The sequence below is a fragment of the Hippopotamus amphibius genome, chromosome 7, assembly GCF_030028045.1.
Source record: "Hippopotamus amphibius kiboko isolate mHipAmp2 chromosome 7, mHipAmp2.hap2, whole genome shotgun sequence".
NCBI lineage: Eukaryota > Metazoa > Chordata > Mammalia > Artiodactyla > Hippopotamidae > Hippopotamus > Hippopotamus amphibius.
The window spans coordinates 21,175,631-21,197,369 of NC_080192.1; the positions used below are offsets into that span (position 1 = coordinate 21,175,631).

Sequence of the window (21,739 nt, forward strand, 5' to 3'; positions counted from 1 at the left end):
ATATGTTTTCATTTGTTTCAGCACTTGGGAGATTTGGGCAAGATATGATGATGTTTTGGTTATGTCTTTCTTTTACATGCAGAAAAAAACAGAAACAAATATAAAAGCCTTGATTAAAAATGGGATGAGTTAATGATTCATTATCTTAAATTTTATTCTAAAGTTGAACAGGTCTTTGCAAAGACACGAAAGTGGTTCAAGACCACTTCCTACCGGAATTTTTTTAAGTTGAGTAGGCATCATATTAGCAGATAAAAAAATCAGAAAGTGGGGATTTCCTTGGTGGTCCAGTGAGTAAGACTCCATACTCCCAATGTAGAGGGCCTGGGTTCAATCCCTGGTTGGGGAACTAGATCCCGCATGCATGCTGCAACTACAAGCCCACATGCCGCAACTAAAGATCCCATGTGACTCAACAAAGATCTTGCATGCAGCAACTAAGATCTGGTGCAGCCAAAATTAAATAAATAAACAAGTAAATAAATAAATAAATGTGTTTTTTTTTAAGGGTTTAAAAAAATTCAGAAAGTGTTCACACAGATCACCTTTATTTTTGCCTTTTAGAGAAAATTTCAGGGGCTTACATTTTCACTCTCATGGTCTACCTTGGTCATATATTTATGTAGGGTAAAAGAAGTTATGGCAAAAAGAAAAAAAGTGGTAAATCTCACCAAAATATCTGAAATTTCATCCTAAGGAGATGCCCAGAATGCATCCAAAAACCCAAGAGATGCAGTGTTCACTTTTAGCTATGTCTCTAGGTCTTCTTTTCTTCCTTCCTTTCTTGCTTCCTTCCAATATGTCTTCCACCTCCCTGAAAAAGTAATGAGAAAAGTTGAATAACGAAAAGGTATACTATCAGAACATTTTTTCCAAGGCTTTTTTCTGAGGATGATTTTTTTAAACCTTTCATCCTATCTCCACCAAGAAATCATTTCGTTTAGAAATACCTACTTATACTTGCTACTCAGAAAGAGAATACAGGGTTTTTGTTGGACAAATATTTATTTCACTAGAACTTCCCTATTTGTCTCTATTTCTTTCTCCCTCACTCGACAAAATGTTCCAGCTCAAGCAGAAGTGACAGCTCAAGCAGACATTTGGCTGCTGGTAAGGTAGTCCACCAGACTACATTTGCTGCATTCATTCATTTAATCATGTTTTCAACAAATATTATTTGAGGACTTACTCTGAACGAAGTTCTGTACTGGATCTTTGGAAATAAAATGGTAAAAGGAAGAAAGCATCCAAAATCTATGACATCAAGCTTAATGAAGAATAGAGACATTAAAAAACAATCACAGCTCATATATACAGAATCTAAAAATGGTACTGATGAACTCAGTGACAAGACAAGAACAAGGATGCAGATGCAGAGAATGGACCGGAGAACTCGAGGTTTGGAGGGGGGACGGGGGGTGAAGGGGAAGCTAAGACGAAGTGAGAGAGTAGCATAGACATATATATATTACCAACTGTAAAATAGATAGCCAGTGGGAAGTTGCTGTATAACAAAGGGAGTTCAACTCAAGGATGGATGATGCCTTAGAGGACTGGGATGGGGAGTGTGGGGGGGAGTCAAGGGAGGGAGGGAACACGGGGATATGTGTATAAATACATATGATTGACCTTGGTGTACCCCCCCAAAAAAATAAAAATAAAATAAAATAAATAAAAAATAAAAATGCTTTGCTCTGAAAAAAACAATCACAGGAATACACAGATGATTACGTATTATCTTGAAAGCTGCTGATGAAGGCAAAGATGAGGATGCTCTAGTGGGGAGAGGCTGGGTGTTAAAAGGAGCTGAGATAGAGAAGAAGCTGGAGAAAGATGGGTTTTTGAGGGCAGTTTTTAAAGATAGGTAATACTAGGTCACATCTAGAATACACCAGAGAAGCTGAAGAAACAAGAAAGAGAGAGCAGCTCCAGTGAAATGATACAAGCTGTGTCCACTGTGGGAAGGCAGACATATCTGGGTGCATCTGGTAAATCAATGGTCTGGCCCTACCAAACTCTACTGTCCAGTAAGCCAAGGGACTTGTTAGGAGAAAACGCACCCTAAAGTCGGAAGGAACCAGGAACCATGACTTCACCTCAAGGTAAAGCCTCAGTCCTTAGAGGAATGTGTAATTCTCAGTGTAGCACAGTGTTTGACCAAACCATATCAGATTCAAGAGGCCTTTGGCCACCCTGAGGTGAGAAGGGAAAGGGCTCTACATAGAAGTGAGTCTGAAAATATTGAAGTAAAACAGATCTTCCAAAAGAAGGCAACAAGTAGGAGAGAGCTCATTTCAACTCCACCCTCACCTTCAAACAACTCTGCCACATATCACAGTGAAGCTCTGACTCCAAGAGGACTCCAGGCCTTTCTGGGGTAATTGTGTAACAGCAGCACCACTCCAGGTATTGCCATCACCTGTGGAGACGTGCCTGGCAGAGGAACCGCAACCACTGATTGGGCCCTGCTCTCCCCCATGGACACAAAAACTAGTGGAAGAAGTGGCCAGAGTAGGCTTAATTATGAACAAACATAAGGAGACCCCAGAGCATTCCTGAAATACCTGGAGGAGGCTCTGATAGGGAACTGGAGGTCCTGAGGAATAAGCCAGTAAAAGTTCAGTTGTCACTGTTGATGGGACCTCATTCATATGCATAAGCTAGCTGAGAACCAGGGAAATTCAGCTTTCACTATGTGCATATGAATTGTATATGTATCTATCCAATGTGTATATTTTAATACATATGAATTATGTATAACAATTGTGTATATGTATCTGCATATCATATAATAAGAGGTTGAAAAGCTCCCTCCAGTTCAGGCAATTATTGTTTTAAATAGAGTTACCCCTATCTTTGGAGTAGAAAATTCAACAGTTTCCCATAATAATAATTTCCAGGAATCCACAGATAAGCAAAGTCAGGAATTTTTCCTAATATTCAATCCCAAAGTTACACTCTGTCATTTAAGACCCATTTGCTCTAGTCTTTAAAAAAATAGGAGATTTCAGCTCTACGACTCTGACTTTGGGTTTCCCCCTGTGCTTTTTCTCACATTTGTCTTTTTTAACTTTCCATCATAGTCACCAAGCTCCCCCATACTTCCGCAGCACATAACTGCTTTCTAATATTTTCCAGATATGCTCATCTTCATTCTAGTTTCCTATACTTTCCTCTATACATTCATATAAACTTGGCATCTTTAATTCAAGTGCCGGGCACACAACAGGCCCCCAAGAAACGCTGGCTCAATAGAATGATCTGTCTTAACTGTTTTTACTGCTCAGTTCTGCCAAACTCCCTGCCGCTCGGCATGCTCTTCCTGGAGAAATGGCACAAGAAAAGGATTTCATTCTTCAGTTGGCACAAGGGACATAATTTACTACTTTCTCACCCGAATGAAAGTCCAATTCTCCTAATTCTGCATCATTTGGGTTATTACCCCAGACTGAACATCCACTATGTGGGTTTCCCTGATTAGCAAATAACAAAAAGCCCTCCAGAATACAGACAGTTGACCGAGTCTGCTCAAATCAGTTCTGTTGGTTTATGATTCCTGAAGAGGTTTAATAAAAAGGAAACGCTCTCATCTTTGAAACGGTAAAACAAGCACATGGTAAGCAACTCAAACACTGCACTGAAAAATGTTTTCCTGGGCTTCCCTGGTGGCCCAGTGGTTAAGAATCCTCCCACCAAAGCAGGGGACATGGGTTCGATCCCTGCTCCAGGAAGATACCACATGACGCGGAGCAACGAAGCACATGCGCAACTACTGAGCCTGCGCTCTAGAGCCCGCGAGCCACAACTGTTGAGCCTGTGTGCCACAACTACTGAAGCCATCACCTCTAGAGCCCATGCTCCACAACAAGAGAAGTCACGCCAGTGACAAGCCTGCGCACAGCAAAGAAGAGTAGCCCCTGCTCTTTGCAACTAGAGAAAGCCCGGGCACAGCAACGAAGACCCAATGCAGCCAATAAATAAATAAAATAAAATAATTTTTTAAAAAGTCTTCCTTTTAGCTCTGTCATGCATTTCCCTTATCAACCACCATAGCTGGTTTCGTGTGATCCTTCTGATAGTATGCCCCGCTCCTAGCATAAAAGGCCCCATACCTTAAACTGGAGTCTGGCAAACTATTGCCCTCAGGCCAAAGCTGGCCCTCCACCTGTTTTTGTAAAGCCTGTGGACTAAGAATGGTTTTACGTTTTCAAATAGTTGGGGAAAAAATCAGAAGAAAAATATTTCATGACGTGAAAACTACATGAAATTCACACTTAAGTGTTTATAAATAAAGTTTTATTGGCCCCACAGTCACATCCATTTGTTTCTAGACTATCTACAGCGTCTTTCTCCCTGCAACTGCAGAGTTGAGTAGTTGCAACACACACTGTATGACTCACAAAGCCAAATTTTCTACCTAGCCCTTTTCAGAAAAAAAAGTTTGTTAATTCCTGCCTTAAACAAATAACAGAAGAAATTCCCATTCCCCTCCCCCCCCAAAAAAAAATCAAAGTAACATCATAGGTAAACTATGAATAACTGTAATGAGTACCTTGGGGTTGTAAACCAATTTAATTATATACATCCCATAATAGCAGGGTCTTCTTTACCTCTTAATAGCTCCTTCCTGGGTTCAGCACTTTTAGCCTTAATTGCCTTGTGATTTAAATGGGCACCTACTATGTCCCAAGCATTTGGCAAGGGTTTCCACTTACATTATTTCTTTAATGAGAGTTACTTCTGTGTCCTCCTTTCTCTAATACTCTTCACTCTCTTGTTAGGGGAAGAACTGCAATAGGAGAACAACTCCCTGGAAGTTCTAAGGAAGGTCTTAGCTCTGGAGTCTTTTTTCCCTTTTGAATCCTCCCTTTCACATAAGGAGTCATTTTATACACTGAGAAAAAGCAATGGGTATTCTCTACGCTAGTGGCCTTAGAATTTTGTTCGTGTACCCCCTAAACAAAGTTTTAAAAAACACTATGCTCCCTCAACATGCTTTTGGGTTGACATCTAAAGTTTTTCACCAAAAAATAGTTGCTAAAAAATGTAATTTCTGACATATTGTAAAAATTGACATTTTTACATGTTGTTACACTACTCAAATCTATTCAATTATATCTAAATACCACAGCAACTTAATATCCTTCTTCACCATTCCCAGAAATACAAGAAAATGAAAATGTTCTTTAAAATTTGGAAAAAATTTGAATCTTTCTTGTCCTTTTTTGAGTTCCCCATTCATTCTACTTCACTGCGGAATTTTATCCTAATGCAGCACATTTTAATGGTTGAATGTCTATTGTTGATCATTCTATCATACTTTTCTATAATTAAATTTTGTATATAAATTTGGATTTTTAAAAATTTCTAATGACTTTAAGATTCTAAGTGTTTAGATAAAAATTTTTCTGGGTTGAGTTTATTACTAGCTATTATTATTAATGCTTATTAGACTTTTTCTACAAATAGAGCGGCTCATTCTCCTTCATGCCAGAGCACAAGTGGAGAAAGCGGTCTGGTGTGGAAGAAAAAGTGTGCAGATGAGAAAGGAAGACACAATTGTTGGGCCACAACCACAGCCAGCACTGGCAGGGCACACACACTAGGGGAAGAGCACCTTCTTAGAAATACAGGTAAAGGTTCTGGTTAGATAATGAACTTTGAGCAACTGCAGACAGAGAGCTTAAGAATTCTCTGGAGTTAGTAATAAAAGCTCAGCTAACAGGAAGCCATCCTTTCTATTCAAATGAAAGCCATCCTTTCTATTGCAGAAAATTCAGACAATACAGAAAACATTTACAAAATGCCAAGTGGCATTCTATAATTTGTTCCAATTTACACTCCCACCAGCAGTGGATAAGAGTGCCTGTCTCACCACACCTTCATTGGCGTTACCTACTTCCACATTTAACAATCTTTTCTAATTTGCCAGTGACAAATCCTATCGTACTGTATTAAATTGCATTTCCTTGAATATGAGTGCAATTGAAAAAGATATTATATATTGTCTATATGTGATAGTTTCTTTCCACTTTTTGTTTATGTACTTTGCTATATTTCTATGGAAATGTTCTTTTTTTATTGATTTAAAGGAGTTCTTTGTATATTGAATGTATTAGCATTCTGGTATATTTACTACAAACATTTTCATTTGTCTTTTAATTATCTTTACTTAAAAAGATTTGCATTGTATGTAGTTAAACAGATTTTTTTAAAGCTTACTTTTATTGCTTTTAATTTTCAGTTTTTCGTACAGGGTGAATTTTGTCAGAATTGCTTGTTGAATACTTTTCCCCTTTCCCATTGATCTATAATTTTTCTATTATTGAGACTGAATTTAGTTTTCCATTGATCATACAGTTACATCTGTACCAACATCACATTTTCCTATTATTGTTCATTGTTTTTCAACATTTTCAAAGATATTCTCACCTTCTCATTCTCTGTGATAAACTATTACATCTTGTATCACATTAAAAAAAAATCTCTCTGGGAGTTTGATATGGTATCAAACCTATGTATTTAGGTAGGAAGATTTATATCTTTATAATATTCAGTTTTGCCTTTCAGGGGCAAGGTATGTCTCCATTTATTCAAGTGTGTTTCTGTAACACTCAGTTTTATAGATTTTTTTTCCCATTTATGTCCCAACTTCTCCACTAATGCCTCCCCCTGTCATTTACCTTCTCCCTCCTCGGGTGGCCATTAATGATTTAATTTCATCTGTCATCTTCTCCACTGTATTGTAAACTCCTACAAGGCAGGAATCATAGCTTAGTTTCCTCTCGTACCTCCCATCACAGCTGGCGGTGTTATGTATATGCAGAAATAATAGCTTGGTCTAGTACAAATGTCAAGGGGGAATGACGCATGGGACTTCCCTGGTGGTCCACTGGTTAAGACTCTGCGTTTCCAGTGCAGGGGGCACAGGTTCAATCCCTGATTGGGGAACTAAGATCCCACATGCTGCACGGATCAGCCAAAAAAAAAAAGTGGGGGTGGGGGGAGGGAATAGGGCAATGAAGCATAAGATTAGAACAGGTAGGGAAGGATTGGGAGTTTGGGTTGAGCAGAGGCAAACTATTATATAGAGGATGGATAAACAAGGTCCTACTGTAAAGCACAGGGAACTATATTCAATATCCTGTGACAAACCATAATGGAAAAGAATACGATAAAGAAAAAAAAAAAAAGAATACGATAAAGAATATGTGTGTGTGTGTGTGTGTAACTGAGTCACTTTGCTGTACAGAAGAAATTAACACAACATTGTAAATTAACGATACTTCAATAAACTTCTTTTTTAAAAAAAGAACATTAGAATAGAGAACCAGTGCTGACCTTTCATTGCTTCATGTATGACTTGCAACTATTCACTTAACACCCTGCCCCCATACTGCACCCTGAGCCTCGGCTGAATGTTTAAAAATCTAAATAATAGGACTGCTGTGAAGATTAAAAGGTAACCCTTCATAAGTGTTCATATACACAGGGTGACATGTACAAAAATTTTACTGCATTGTTTCCAATAGCAAAACACTGTAAATATCATAAATGTCCATCAACAAGAGATTGAGTACAAGAAAGAAACTGTTCATACTGATAAATTAAGAAACTTCATATTGAGCAAAAGGATCAGGTTGCAGAATAATGGACAGTTTGATAAAATGTATATAAATTTAAAGATATGCAAAACAATGCTACATATTACTACTGATACCCTATGCAAGGGGCAGCAAATCATGATCCACCGGCTGAATCCAGCCCACCCAGGGCCAAATTTGCCCTTTTGTTTACATATCGTGTATGGCTGTTTTCACACAACAAAGGCAGAGTGAAGTAGCTGCAACACCATCCATGTGATCTGCAAAGCCTAAAATATTCACTCTCTGGCCTTTATAGAAAAAGCTGGTGAGCCCTGTCTAAGCTACAGAGACATGCATGGAAGTACTGAACCCACATTCAGAACCGTGGTCCCAAATGACTAGGCGGGTACATAGGGAATTTCCATAGCATCTGTAATGCTCTCCTTTAACTAGGTGGTAAATACAAGGAAGCCGAGGATATTATTCAATGTTTTGCATGTTGGAAATATTTAATAATAAAAAAGGTTGAATGACATTCTATACGTGAAAAGCTTCCTCATCTATAAAGATATGCAAACTCGTACAGGGATTCTCTCTTTCTTACACACTCTTACACACACACACACATTCTTTTTTTTTTTTTAAACACATTCTTGAGGCTTTGAGGAGGAAGTAATTCTCCACAAAATGTTTGGGGACTCTAACTGTGGTCAATGAGGTGCTATGGGAAATTTTGAGTGGTGCAATGAAATCTACGTTCAAGAGGATTACTCTTATGAGAAGGCGGGACAAGGATGGTAAGCAGTGAAAGAAGGAGGAAAATTCAGGAAATTCTTATTCAGGAAATGAGATGATTAGGTGCAAAGCAGGGTGGCTTCTGTAGAGATGGAAAGGAAGGGACTTGAGCACAGTGTACATAGAGGAGGGGGAAGGAGAGAAAGCAGGTTGATGATACAAAGTTTAAGCCTTGGGTATTGGTGGAAGCAGGGACAAAATGTTTATTTTACTTTATGTTTATTTGTACTATGAGGTAATGTAAGCCTTAACTTAAGGACCCAGGAATAATTTCAGAAGTGGTAAGCACTGTTTGTTTTTAATGTGATAAGACACAGAGTGACTGGTAGTTTGGACTCCTACTTTCTGGTTATCAATTTGTACTTGTTTAGATATTGTGTGTCACAGGGAGTTCATGGTGTATGGAGCGCCTCTGATTTAGTGCAAACCATTTGCAAGAGACCTTGGAAAGACCCTGCTCCAATTAAATAGCTGTGACTCCTATTTAGAAGAATCTCAGCTCTCAGAAGATAAGGATAAAAACCAGTTGCTTGTGCGGGTTCCCTATGAACTCTCCACCCCCAAAGTCACCGTTCTTGCTGATGTTTTTCGCAGATGGCCCACTTGTTGGTGGTAAAGCATACATTTTGTTGGATATCTATGTAGACCATTCCTAAAGGGCAGGAAAAAAGTAAACGTTTTCTAGCCATCATCATTTCATGCCCAGGGGAAGTCCTGGATTCAGCCCAGGGCTGGAAGAATGTTCCTAAGGCAAAAGAGAAAGGAGCTCTAGAAAAAAAGGTCTTATCTTTCCAGGGATTTGGTCTTCTCAGAAGCAATCGAACTGAAGTATTAGGTTGGCCAAAAAGTTCGTTCAGGTTTTCCATAAGATGCTTTCCTGTAAGATATTACGGAAAACCCGAACAAAGTTTTTGTGCTTCTTTCCAGAGCAAAAATACACAGTTAAGAAAATAGAACCTGGACTTCCCTGGTGGCACAGTGGTTAAGAATCTGCCTGCCATTGCAGGGGACATGGGTTCAAGCCCTGGTCCGGGAAGATCCCACATGCCACGGAGCAACTAAGCCCGTGCGCCACAACTACTGAGCCTGCACTCTCGTAGAGCCCATGCGCCACAACTACTGAGCCCACATGCCACAACTACTGAGCCCACACAGAGCCCGTGCTCCACAAGAGAAGCCACTGCAATGAGAAGTCTGTGCGCTTCAATGAAGAGTAGCCCCCATTCACTGCAAATTAGAGAAAGCTCGCACGCAGCAACGAAGACCCAACGCAGCCAAAAATACGTAAAATTAATTAATTAATTTAAAAAAATAGATCTGAAGTCAAGAGAGATTTCAAGCATAACACGTGGCCAGTAGTGACCACAGGTCTGACATGAGCCTCCAAACAATGTGGTCATGGTGGTTACATTATTCTGAGGGTGGTGCCCTATAAGAACTGGATGGCCTGTATTGCTATCATAGTAACCTTTACTTTTTTGTGGAGATAGATTAAAATAATACCTACCATTTTATGAGTGCTTACTATGTGGCAGCTTTCATGCTATGTTATCTCATTTAATCTATAATAAACTAAGTAGGTATTAATACACACACTTTATAAATGAGAAAACTGAGGCTCAAAGAGATTAAGCAACTTTTCCAAGGTCACACCACTAGAAAGAAGCAGAGTAGGGATGTAAAGTAAACCGACCATCTAACTCTAAATTCATGCTTTCTCACGCAACTTTCCCACTGAGACTGCCACTAACCACTCACCAATGTCTAGTGAGGGAGAACTGGCATTTCGGCAAGGTCAGTTCTGTCTAAAGCATTTGGACATTAGCTGTTATATGCACAAATAAGTAAGCCTCTACAGGGTTCGCCTGTTATATTATTTTGTTTCTTGTCAAACTTCTTTTGCTGTTTCTAAAGTCTCCATTTAAAGGTATACTTCCTTCAAGTGTTGTACAATAAAAATACTTTTAAGCCAACCAGACCTCTATAGATATTTGAGCTTCTGTGCTGTGCAGGTTACACAATGGGGCCCAGAGTGGCTGACCTTTATTTTTAACTAGATGTAAAAGAAGCACTTGGAGTAGAAGCTCCCAGGGCCACGAACCTAAGAGTAAGGCCTCTTTACGTTTGGCACCCTAGGCATCTCATTTGTCTCACTGTGGTCCCAGGCCTCCCGTCCCAGGCCAGCTTTGTTGACTAGCCCTAATTTCCAGCAGACTTGCACAGCACCAGGCACCTGTTTGAGTGTCTATCCAGTTGTAATTCTCCCTTTGTTTTTGCGGTGATCTGGCTGTCTGTCTCCCCGACTGGACCATCAGCTCCAGGAGAGCTCGCCCTGGATCTCCAGTGCCTAGCCCATCGCCCACTATATACTAGACACACAGTTAATACTTGTTGATTGAATGAATAAATGGATGAATGAATAAACTAACTAAATATATAAATGAATAGATGAGTAATATACCTTACAAGATAACCATCTTTAGAATCAGTTTTGTTTAGGTCATAGGATCACCAGTAAACAGAGATGTAGAAGGACAGAGCATGTAAGAGCTGACGAAGGACTTATTATTATTTTTTAATCACAAGGTTTTAATATTTTAAATTATTTTTAAAATTAATTTTAATTATTATTTTTTAAAAACCTGATACCTAAGGCTGCTTCCCACAGTGTAGTCCTAATTAGTGAACTGAAACCATTCTTGCTGAAAATGTCTTAAGCAGTGAGCCCCCACATTTTACACATGGATTGACCACCCCAGGAAATAGTTTTAATAATCCTCCCAAATTTCCCTTTGTTAACTTCTCTTCCTTGAGAACTACCAGGGATAGTTTTTGGTCTTCTTAACTTTCATGCTGCATCGTCAGGAAAGTTTTTCTCCGTTATCTGCTATAGTCAGAATGGTCAAGAGGCTGGAGAAAGTTATGCTTTCTCCATGACTGAGCTGTCATCTTTTTTTCAAATAATTCATTAGATCTTCTGACTATTATTTACATAAGTTATTTGTTATTTGCAAAAGCAGCCACCACAACTTCCATTCCAGATACCCTTTTGCAATAACAGTTTGCCGCTACCCCTCAATAGGTGAAGGCTATTTCCCCAGCCCTTGAACCTGAACTGGTCTGGGGACTTCCTTGACCAATAAAATGGTGGAAGTGATGTGAGACTTCTGAGCTAGGCCTTAAGAGGCCTTGCAGCTTCTGTTCCCTCCGTCTAGGAATGCTGCCCAGAGACTGTCACACTATTTGTAGATGCCCCAAATGCAAAACCTAATGGAGAGAGACGTCAGCTATCCAAACTGTCCCAGCCGCACCAAGACTCCAGAGATGAGTGAGGCCATCTTAAACCCTCTGTTCCATTTGATTGTCCATCGGAAAGAGTCACATAAGTGAGCAGAGGAACTGCTCTGCTGACTCATGGAAATATGAGAATTAATGAATCATTACTCTTTTAAGTCACTAAGCTTTAGGGTAGTTGTTACAAAGAAATAAATAATTTCTACAGAGATTGGTACTTAGAAGGAGAGTGCTGTTTAAAAAAAAGAGAGACTAAAACATACGGCTTTGGCTTTGGGATTGGGAAGTGGGCAGAGACTGGAAGGTCAGTGAGGACACTGATAGAAATTGGAAGAGCAGTGAGGAAACTACTATAGAAAGCTGGGAAAGAAAGGGGTCATATTTGCAGTCACAAAACAATTGTCAAAACTGTCCAACATGTGGTAACTTGGAAGATACATAGTTTCCTAATGAACTTGGGGGGTTTTGTTTGTTTCTCTCTTGTTCAGTTTGGTTTCAGCAGTGATAGAGCCTCTTTCTGACTGATTTTCGGATAATTCCATGGCTCAGTTTGAGATCAAGGATATTTCCAAGTAACTAGCACGGTGAATATGTCAGGTGGCATTTTACCTGTTCATGATAAGGTGATGAAGAGAGAGATGAATTATGGAGGGAGCTGTTCATTTTGCAAGCAGAATTTAGAGAAAGGTCCAGGATGTGCTGGGTCAAAAAATAAGACTGTTTTGCATTTTTGGTCTCTCCATCTGGCATAAGAGTCTCAAAGTAAGAAATGACTCCATGGTAAATTTCAAATCACGGGTGTGGCTATAACATCTTTTGCTAAGAGCTCAGAAAACATAAGGAGGTGCCTAGGAGACCCTTGCATCTGGTAAAAGAGCTTCTAAGAATGTCGGGGCATTATCCCATAGCATTATTTCACAGTAGTTTGACATGTCCAAAGTACAAAGAAGTCTGTCTCAAAAAATTATGGACATAAGTTTTGAGGCATGCAGTGAGTCCCAGAAAGACTCACAAGAAATCCACAAAGTGTTTGAGTAAATTGCTTTAGTGAGAGCAATGCCATCTCAAACTAAAAGTTAACTTAGCAATTCCTCTCATAAATAAGTCTATTTTCCCACTCGTTGAATGAGCTGTTAAGATGACTTGCTTTGACTAATAGAATTGTTCCACTTCTGAGGGTAAACCTCAAGAGAACCTTGTGACTTCCACTTTCACCCTCTTGGAATGATGTCCTGAGACCACCATGCCATGAAGAAACCCTGAATGAAATACGCTAGGAGAAAGAGACTGGGCCATTCCCATTATCCCAATCAACAGCCAGCATCAAGGCCCCAGTCATGAGAGTGAGACCTAGTTGACCTTCCAGTTGGTATCAGTTGCTTGATTAAGCCCAGGAAAAACCAGCAAAGAGCCACCTGGCCAACCTACAAAATTATAAGAATTAATAAATCATTATCTTTTTAAGCCATTAAGTTTTGGGGTGGCTTGTTACATAGTTCTAGATAGCTGATACAATCTCCCCAAATGAACAGTATGGCATGTTACCTTTTGTTTTATTGGGTCTCAAAAAGATAGCACTTGCTTAAAAATACTACATTTACTCTTTAAAAATGGCATTTCAATGTCCATTTCTAATATCAATGCCAAGTGAATTCATTCACTTACATACATATTTATTCAGTCAATATACATTCATTGGACTTCCCTGGCACAGTGGTTAAGACTCCATCTGCCAATGCAGGGGACATGGGTTTGATCCCTGGTTTGGGAAGATCCCACCTGCCAAAGAGCAACTAAGCCTGTGCGCCACAGCTACTGAGCCCATGCACCCCAACTCCTGAAGCCCGCACACCAAGAGCCCATGTTCTGCAACAAGAGAAGCCACCATAATGAGAAGCCTGCATACCACAAGGAAGAGTAGCCCCAGCTCACCACAACTAGAGAAAGCCCTCGCGCAGCAACGAAGACCCAAGGCAGCCAATAAATAATTTTCAGAAATAACAATAATAATAATAAAATAAAGAACAAGGCTCTTCTAAAATATATATATATACACACACATACACATTTATTGACTCTGTGTCAGGCACTGGACAGATAAAGGCAAACAAACAAAAAATCATGATCCTTCAAGAAGCTTAATGGAAAAGTCAGGTAAGGACACCCCAATTAAAATGGTATGGGGATTGGGGCTTCCCTGGTGGTGCAGTGGTTAAGAATTCGCCTACCAATGCAGGGGACATGGATTCAATCCCTGGTCTGGGAAGATTCCACATGCTACAGAGCAACTAAGCCCGTGCGCCACAACTACTGAGCCTGCCCTCTACAGCCCGCGAGCCACAACTACTGAAGCCCACATGCCCAGAGCCTGTGCTTCGCAACAAGAGAAGCCAGTGCAATGAGAAGCCCACACACTGCAATGAAGAGTAGCCCCCACTCTTCGCAACTACAGAAAGCCCGCACACAGCAACAAAGACCCGATGCAGCCAATAAGTTTTAAAAATTCCAAAAATAAATGAATTTTTAAAAATGGTATGGGGATTGCTGTGATAGAGGGAAGCACAAGCAAGGGCATTCACTCATTCAACGTCCATTAGTTCTTCCATATGTATCAGGCTTTGATCTAGGTCTTAGAAAGAGAGTAATGGATGAGGTAGAAAAAAAAAAATCCTGATAATTTGCAAGTAAACAAGGAATAGGATTTCCAGTGGTGATAAGAAAATAAAGGAGATAAGGGATAGAGTGGTGTGGTTGGACATTATGTTAGAGAGGGTGATCCTAGAAGAGCTCTCTAAAGAGTGGACATTTGAACTGAGGTGTGGAGGTGAAGAAGGAGTCGGCCATACATTGGGGGAAATAAGTCCAGGCACAGTGGTCAGCAAATGCTAAGGGCCTGAGGCTTGGGGCATGGGAGGAACCGCAAAAGCCCAATGAAGCTGGAGATGAGTGAGCCAAGGGGGAGTGTAGGAGATGAGGACTGAGAGTAAGCAGCTCTCGATGGCCTGTCAACTATGGTAAGGAGTTCAGATTTATTCTAAATGGGAGTCATTGGTGCGTGTTAAGCATGGATGTGACTAGGAGAATAGGGGAGGTCGTCCTGAGGGTAGAGGGCTGGTTCTTGAATTTGACCTCGAAGGAGTTAGGGATTAGACTAAGCAAAAGGCATGCAGTGGGGATGGTTATAGGAGGGCAATAGCATGCTGTGTTCTGAGCGGCCATACACTGTGCTCTATGCTATAGTGGGTGGATTCAGCTCAGATCAGTGGAGGAAGGATGGCCTATTCAAGAAACAATGTCAAGAAAAATTACTATTCCTTTGGGGGAAAAATGAAAGAGTCCTATCTTGTAATATTCTTGAAAATAAGCCACAGGTGGATTAAAGACTTTTAAAATGATAAAAAATTACTGGGAGAAAATACTGGAAAACACATTTGTGATCTTTATGAACTTAGGGATTAAGAAAGACTCAGAAGAGAAACAAATAGGAAAAGAATCAATTTGACACACTAAAATCAAGAAGACAAACCAAGACACCATAAACAAAGCTAAATATATGAAACAAAATGGGAGAAAAAGTTTGTAGCATAAATAACAGCCAAAAATTAGTATAAACAATATATAAATAACTCCTATAAACAAAAACAGAAAAGATAAACAATCCAGGGGAGAAACTGACAAGGATTATACAGAGGAAATTCACCAAACAGGAAATACAAGGGGCCAATGAACCTATAAAACATCTGAAATTAATTAATAATTAGAAAAATGCAAATTAATATCACTAGATGCTATCTCCACCTATCAGATTATCAACGCTTTTTTGTCTGATAATACTAAAAGTTGAGGAAGTTGTGTGGAAATATGTATTCTCACATACTGCTAGTGGGGGCATAGTTTTTAGTTTTTTTGGAGGACTCTTTAGCAGTATATAAGTATTAAAAAATAAAATGCAATTCTAATCTTAGGTATCTTCCCTGTATAAACCTTTGCACATGTACACAAGGATGTTCATTGCAGCATTGCTTCTATTTAAAATGGGAACTAAAATCTCAAAGTTTTATTAGGATTTGATCCAGAAAAATGAAAATTAATAAAAATTTATTTTATATTCACACCTATTAATTTTGGTCACCAGAACTCTGTTGTAATTCTTAGACCTAATGAAGAAAAAACATATTACTCTTTCCTATGCAATATTTTCTTTCCTGTGCCTTATTTCCCTTGGCAATCAAATTATGTTAGCACTGTGTTGACACAAATTTACAAAGAGGAAAGAATAGCAGGCATTCCTTTATTGCCAAAATTGGAAAGAGGCAAACGGAGGGAGAAAATAACTCACTGTGGAGGGCAAGAGGGTTAGGGGATTGCAGACTAGGATGAGAGAAGAGGAAGGTGAGAGAGAAGAGAGGAAGGTGGATACTTTTAGGTAATGAAGACTTTTGCCTCCCCCTGAAGCTGGGTGACTGAGGACACTCATAGACTGATGCCTTTCCCCTGGTAGAAAACACAGCAGCAGCAAGAAATACCTGGGAAGAAGAAAACTGTTTCCATTTCTTTTAGCCCCTTCATGATCTATGTTGCCTGGATTTAAGAGAGAAATGAGACTGGGCAAAATGAAGGGAAAACACTCCCTATCAAGAAACGAGCATAAACCTTTGTGCTTTCTGTTATCCACCCACTTAATGACAATGTGAGCCTTTTTAAACCCATTACAAGGTGATATGTACTCTCCTGGCTTTCATAACCCAAGGTTTCTGTGAAACACAGCAGTTCCTGGCGCCTCTCGGAAGTCGCCGATCACGATATCAGGGAGGGTTCGTTAAGTCTTTAATTAAGATGCTGATAAGTGAAGTCTCCAATCAGCTCTCCTAGGCCGACCTCTGGGTTAAAGCAAATAGTGCTGAAAACTTTCCACTCCCCCTGCTCCCAGCGTAGTTATTAGAAAATGCCCTAAGAAGTTTTAGGAATTTTCACAATTGTGCTGGGTCTTAACAAATCACCCCTGTCAAGCTGAGACATGTGTGGGCTGGTCCACCTGCTCTCCCATCATTCCAGATTTCAAGTTCTCCCAGCCCCTAACAATACCAGGGTAGCAAGGAGAAGACTTTGGAGTCAAAAAGACCTGATCTCATATTCAGGTGCTACTTCCTAACTGTGTGACTGCAGACAGGTTACTTGTTCTCTTTGAGCTTCAGTTTCCTCATCTGTAAAATGAGCATAAGAACTTCCATTGGGACTTCCCTGGTGTCGCAGTAGTTAAGAATCTGCCTGCCAATGCAGGGGACACGGGTTCGAGCCATGGTCTGGGAAGATCCCACATATCACGGAGCAGCTAATCCCATGTGCCACAACTACTGAGCCCACATGCCACAACTACTGAAGCCCGTGTGCCTAGAGCCTGTGCTCTGCAACATCAGAAGCTACCGCAATGAGAAGCCCACACACCACAACGAAGAGTAGCCCCCGCACAACACAACTAGAGAAAGTCCACGCGCATCAACCAAGACCCAATGCAGCCAATAAAGAAATTAATTAAAAAAAAAAAAAGAACTTCCATTCAAGGTTATCGTGAGAAGGAAACAGGCAATTTAGGCAAAGCCTGTGACATGCTGGTACACACTTTTGCACATATACAGTTCTTTTCTTTTCCTTCCAAACATAACAATTGAGTATTCCATGACCATGTGGCCACATTTTGGAGTTGTGGAAATAAGAGGAAGGACAAGGATTATGTTACTGTCCTTCTCCAACTGTGGGGAGAAGGCAGAGGTGTGTGGTGGCAAACAGTGCTACAAATCCTGATGGAGCCTCAGGACAAGAGTGTCATCCCTGGCCAGGACTTTATCAGCTAACTTAGAGTTGCATCAGCCATATTGCAACATTCTCAGCAAAACAGAAAAGTCCACGGTGCAAATGGCGCAGGTCCACAATTTGGAGGGTGTGGGGTGACTCAGATAAAGGCATCTATCATTTTATAAAATCACAGCTAAAAACCCAGCATCGGCTTTCCCTAAGCCTATTGTGGATACTGCTGAGGTGGTTCTAAGACAGCATTAGTGGCATCATCAGATTTCTTTAAAGCTCAGGCGAGTTTCTCAAAGAATCCAGCATGTCATTTGCATCCTCTTCCCCAGCGCCTCCCTTCTAAGTAAAAACTCAGTTAAGAGAAATGACCCCAGCTTCCCTCATTGTTGTCTAATCCCCTGGCAGTAAGTGGACAGGAGATGCCTTATCTGCAGATTCAGACATTGGGCAATTTTAATAATAAAGTTCTTCCTTTTTCCATCTTATTTTAATATTTCCATCAGATATTAATATGAGAAATGGAAAGCAATAGAAAAGTTTACAGAAGTCAAAAGAGAAAGCTTTTTAAACCTACTCTTCTCCTAGGAAAAACTTTCATTTCAATCAAGCATAGCTTAAATGTCATCCTAGTCCTAGATCCGAAGTCATCTGACATTAGTAATATTCCCCAGTTCACATCAGGATTTGGTAAATCACAGCACACTATACAGACGAAATTGCCTATGGAATCAGAACAGAGTCATTTCTGAAATGTACAGGCTCCAGTGATTCTCCTCGGTGACCACAGTGTTAAAAAGATATTTCTAAATGATTTTGCAATAAGGAAACCAACTTATTTTTCATTAAAGTCCAACCCATTAACTTCTGCTTCTTTGTTTTTAAGAGTTTCTTTTACTTTTTCCAAAATTATCAGGATCTTACATTAGACTCTACCAACTTAGAATTCATTCATCAACCAAACTGCCTGATGCTACAGAGAAACTTCCGATGATAACTTCCCCTCTGCTGCCTTGAGATGGATACCCCACTCCCAGAGGAATTAAGTACTCACTCAGATTGTCTTAGGTTGGAGATGAACTTTCAAAACCCTGGGAGGATTCTGAGTCCAGTCTTCCTCTCCAAAACCCAGCGGTTTTGCTGCAAATGCTCAGAATCCGATTTTGCATTGGGGCGAGTCCAGGAGACAGTGGGGTGAGGAGGAGGGAGTTCCAGCAGGAGCCGTGGCCGATCACAGGCGGCCTTCCCACCCAGCAGCAGCATCTCTGTGTTGGCTCCATGCCTCGTGGACAGAGATTAGTCATTAACAATCCTTTCCCTGCTAAATGATATAAACATGGAAAGGAACCTTGGGACAGCCTCGAGAGTCCCAGGACGAACTCCCAGAGACCCCGGGTAGGGACTGTGACAAAGCCGGGGAGTTCTGAAGCTCGCCTTTTAAAGCACTTCTCCACAGGTTGCTCTTTTAGGGTCCTGAGTACCCAGAGTTCTGCACACATCATCTAAATTGAATTGTCATCTTCCTTCTCTCCAATGGCTTTTAATAGCTCCACCACCTCCCGGGGACTGAAGTTAGCAACTCTGAGCCTTCTCGACCCTTCTCTCTCCCGGGTTTCCTATATCAAGTAATAACAGATTTGTGTGGATTCTATCTTTGGAGTGTCTCATTTCCAACCCACTGTGCTCCTCTGCTAATTTGGGCCTACCACAGCTTCCCTTCTGAAGAACACTGTTGGTTGGCCCCATAACTCTTCTTTCCTTTTCTTTTTCTGTTTTCCAAATTACATAGCTGGGGCTCTGGTCAGGTACCTAGTCATTTGTCGTCACAACCTTGGGGAAGACACTCAGCCTCTCTAAGTCTTGGTTTCCTCATTTATAAGATGGAGATAGTGTAACAATCCTACGTGTTGGGGTGAGAATTACATGCATAGTTTAAAATGCATAAAATGTTTAAAAAAGTGCTTGGCATACTGCAAGCAACCAATAAATTTTAGGCACTATTATTTATCAGTTGAATAAATACTGGTTATCTGCACACTAGTTACCTAGCACCTTGGTAGACAATCTCCTAATCAAAAATCTCCGATGGATTCCCATGGTCTAAAAAATAAACTTTAAATGCTATGGCCTGACATATACAACCCCTCCACCCCCGATAGCCCTTGTCTATCTTTCTAGCATTTTCTCACATCCTGTCTCTTCAGAGACCCCCAACCTCTTGCCCACCTGTGCCAAGCTCTCCTCCCTCCATGCCTTTGCATACCTCTTCCTTTTACCTGAATGGCCTTCCTTTCAGATCCACAGATCCATCTCAAATGTTGAGTTCTCCTTGAAGCCAACCCCATTTCTCCTCTGCCCCTACTCTGCCCACCAAATGCCCCTCATCCTTTATTTATAATTCTCTCGTTGTCCCTTAATTCCTCTGGCTTTGTTCAGTATAGTTACCTACTTTTCTCTTTTACAAGAATCAAATTTCTGGAGGACAAGCACAGTAGCAGACTTGCCCCTGTATCCATCCCTGGTCTTAGCACAGTGCTTCTCATGGACAAAGTGTTGCATAACTATTTTTTAACTGAATCAATGAGTGAGCTGAGAAAATAACTTTCCAAAGTAGTGTGTCTGTGCACACACATGGGCATGTGTGCGTGGGCGTGCGTGCTTGCGCGCCAATGTTCCCCGTTGTAAAGTTAGTGGAAGGCCTACACTCAAATCTGTTAGGAAAGCTGTATTTTACTTCTCTTATTACATAGCATCTGCAGGTCCTGCAGGCTCACACTCCTTACCCCCATGGGCACCCTCTATACTGAGCACACCATCCACACCCTTTATCACAAGGAAGAGGGGGAGCCAGCCCTTGTAAACTCTCCCTTGCCCATTTGAAGAGTCCTTGCCATGACATTCACTGGGCTCTGCAGCTCTGGGCTGCCCGAGGGGCTCCAGTATGACTCCCAGACAAATTCTTCTTGAATGGCGAGAGCCATGTTACGATTTCATTCTCTTCATCAGCAGTGGAAGGTGAGGGTTGAGGACATGGACTCTGGAGCCTACCACCTGAGTTCAAATCCCAGCTCTGTCACATATGAGCTCTGTGACCTTAGGCCTTTCACTTAACTTTTCCATCTCTCAATTTTCTCATCTGTGAAATGGAAATATGAATTTGTGGAGTTACTGTAAGGATTAAATGAATGAATATATGCAAAGCACTGGTACATATAGAGTATCTGATACATAGAAATGCTATATAAGCAGTAGCTGTTATTGTTTTCTCTGGGCATTTCACACTATCACATTTTGCATGATTGGACTAGATCTGAAATATCTAGAGTGAAAGGTACGGCAGAGGAGAAAAGGGAGCACTTCAGGCTAAAGAAAGGCTCTGAGGCAGGAGGTAGCTTGGGGAAACCCATGAAGGAAAGAGAAGACCAATGTTTTTCAACTAAGAGTATGGAGGAGACTTGAAGAGATAGGGGTAGGATAGGTGGAGGCAGTGATGTGCTGGGAAGTGTTTAACAACCAGCTCTCAGAGTGGGGGGTAAATACACACACACACATACTCACATATACATGTACACTCATGTTTATTTAAAATTTTCTGATATAATAGATGTGTAACATGTTTTACAAATAATAATAAAATACACAATTTTGTAAAGTATAAATTCCAGGTGGCCAATTGATTCTCAAAGAATGCTTTCATTGAGTCCTGCTGAACTCTTGTATCAGTAGCCAATTTCTAGTTGCAGTTCAAGCATGATTTGACAAATGGAACTGCATTTCATTCCACTAATTCCTTCCCAATATACTTATTTTCCTGAAATCATACACATGATGTACCGTTAAACTCTTAGCCTTACACACACTACATTCATTAAACCCAACCTTCTTTTGGCTCCAATACTACGTATGTTGGAAATTCACTCATTAGAAACATAAATAGCTTCTTTGCTGAATTAAATATAACAGTTTTCAAATATCAAAAGAAAGTTTCTTCAATTTTTTGTGTGTGCTCTTTACAATGTAAATAATCTGTATTATTAACATTTCCACAACTTAAACCAAAAGTCAGTAAATTTTTTTCTCTAAAGGGCCAAAAGTAAATATTTTAGGCTCTGTGGCCACATCTGGTCTCTGTCATATTTTTCAACCTTTAAAAAATTTAAAACCTCTTCTTAGCCTACAGACTGTACAAAAACATCCACAGGCCAAATTTTGTCCACCAGCCTTAGTTTGCCAACCCCCTAGACCCTCTCAATGCAGAAAGG

General features: G+C 40.4%; 1 protein-coding gene across 2 annotated transcripts in view; it reads right to left on the reverse strand.

Moving 5' to 3' along the window:
• NR1H4 (nuclear receptor subfamily 1 group H member 4) overlaps nucleotides 1–18,619 on the reverse strand; it is a 72,565-nt gene extending 53,946 nt beyond the window's left edge. For both annotated transcript variants that reach the window (XM_057741840.1, XM_057741839.1), the window contains exons 1-2: nucleotides 18,532–18,619; nucleotides 672–814 (exon numbers count right to left, since the gene is read on the reverse strand). The gene's annotated coding sequence lies outside the window, so the exon portion shown is untranslated. The remainder of the gene's footprint in view (nucleotides 1–671; nucleotides 815–18,531) is intronic.
• Between the last annotated feature and the right edge of the window lie 3,120 nt (nucleotides 18,620–21,739).